This window comes from Cuculus canorus, chromosome 4, assembly GCF_017976375.1.
Source record: "Cuculus canorus isolate bCucCan1 chromosome 4, bCucCan1.pri, whole genome shotgun sequence".
NCBI lineage: Eukaryota > Metazoa > Chordata > Aves > Cuculiformes > Cuculidae > Cuculus > Cuculus canorus.
In genome coordinates this window covers 16,636,432-16,638,559 of record NC_071404.1, presented here as the reverse complement: position 1 = coordinate 16,638,559, position 2,128 = coordinate 16,636,432, and the positions used below count along the sequence as shown (strand labels likewise).

General features: G+C 36.7%; 1 long non-coding RNA gene across 1 annotated transcript; it reads left to right on the top strand.

Annotated features, from left to right (window-relative positions):
* Positions 1 to 484: 484 nt before the first annotated feature.
* Positions 485 to 1,792, top strand: LOC128852109 (uncharacterized). The gene is made up of 3 exons (XR_008449736.1): positions 485 to 610; positions 948 to 1,061; positions 1,678 to 1,792. It is a non-coding gene; the product is annotated as an uncharacterized LOC128852109 (long non-coding RNA).
* Positions 1,793 to 2,128: the final 336 nt, after the last annotated feature.

Genomic DNA, 2,128 nt, shown 5'->3' with positions numbered 1-2,128 from the left:
ATGAGCATACAAAGGCTGCAGGACTTTCATTGCTGATTCTAACAAGTGGTCCAATGTTGAGAAACTTCTTACTAATTTCATCTTTTTTCTTTTCCTAACTCTAATTTTGTTTGAAATATGGTTCATTTTGTTTTTGTTATGGGTGAATGCAAGTTTTGAAATATTAAAATGGAAAATTTAAATTCAAAACATTGCTAATACAAATATGTTGATCCATTTCTATACGTTGGAGAAACATGTAGCTCTTTCAGTTGAGGAAAAAACACAGCAAAATATGCATTTAATACATATATTGAATTGGTAATATTTTTGTGTGATAATTTAAAACTCTTGATTCCAAAAATAATTACTGCTTAGTCATACTTGTAACCCATGTGATGGAGTTTAAACACAGCCAACTACTGTTCTCAGCTGAAGTCTAATCTACTACCTTTCTTTTGCATTTCACAGCCCAGTAAGGAAAAACAACTTCAAACATCAATTTTTGCCATGGAAATGAACCCCTGTGATCTGCAGACTGTTCTTTTCAAAGACCTGTAGCTGTGAGGAACCTAATGGTCTTCATTAATGATGTACTGTCATGAAGACAACCTGAGGCTCAATACTAGAGGTGCGTTATTTCATTTTTAATCAGAGGCTTCCTTTTTTTTTTTTTTTTCTTTTTAGCCAGAGGAAAGTATTTATGTGTTCAAGATCTTGTAGTCTAACCAATCTGATCTCAGGAGATGTTTGGTTGCTTTTTTTTCAGATATACTATAAAAATGATTTTCTCCAAACAACTGCCCTGTCAGCAGTATGGTCAGCAATGTTACATGTCTATTTCTTTTCTCTTCACCTACAATGTTATATTGCAGTGCATTTTTTGAGAATTCTCCTCCATAAATCTGCTCTCTTCAGTTCTAGAAAAGCAATTTGCAATGTTGTGTTTTCTTCCCAAACTTCACCAGGTACTGTTGCTTTCTTGATGCTAAATAAATAACCGGCTACAATAGAGACATCTATTTCGACAGCAATGATTAACTAGCACAGCCGTGTCCCTCCCAAGAAGCAGCTCCTTTTGAGTAAGCAATCCATTTCAAATGGTCTTTGGTCTTGTTGCTCTGCTGTGTAATCCGGTTTTTGTTTGCGTGTGTGTGTGTGTATGGGCTCTTTAATCATAGCCAGCTCCATTGGTTCCAAGTGATTCTTGGAAGGTTGCCAGTGTAAAAGTAGGCAGAGGACAGAAAAATTACACATTCTTTTTTTCTTTTTCTTTTTTATTTTTTCCCCAATAATTTCTATAACTATCAGGGCCCTTCTTTGGGGGTACAGGCCCATAACCATGCCACATAACTAGATACTCCATGATTTTTTACATGAAAGAATTTGGTTAGAATCAAAAGACTGCAACCTAACACATTTTAGATATATATTATAATATAGAAAGCATTAGTAGTCATGCCATTTTAAGGAAAGCCAGATGATACTGCTACTTCTATCTGCACCAACCCTTCAAGTTGTTATCCCATCTGAAGTAACTAGCTGAGCTGCCACTGCTCTCATTGTGCATTGTTACAAAGCAGAGCCAAAATTAGCTTCCCAATTCCTATCCTGTAAAATCAGTTCTAAAATACCTAATTTCTAACCATGGATCCATCTGAAAATAAAAGAGTCTTGCATCTGTTTAACTGTCTGCAGCAAGATCTACTTGGACATTGAATGATCTCTGCTGTCTTTTGTCCATGAGTGCTCCAGGAAGTCCCCAGAGTATCACCACATCTAGCTGAGGCTTCAGAGATGTGTTTATGAGCTTGTGGAGGACTCTGATGACAGGTACGTGGGTAGAAACAAAATTTCCTTTATAGAGGACTTTTGATAAAGGCAGAAAATATTAGTGCCAACCAGTGGATGAGTAGCTCAGGGAGAGAGATATTTTCTTCACCTACAATATTAAGACAGCTGGGTTTGCTCTGTCTCGAAGCATTGCAGGACACACAACGTGCTTAGGGCTAAACAGTGGCAAAACTGTGTGCACTGTAGCATGTACCGAATTTAGCAGGAAAGGTCTCTTCTTCACTACAAAGTTTATTTCTTTTTTGTAGAATTTTGGTAATTATTTGCAAAAAAATCTGGGAAAGTTGCGATGTGC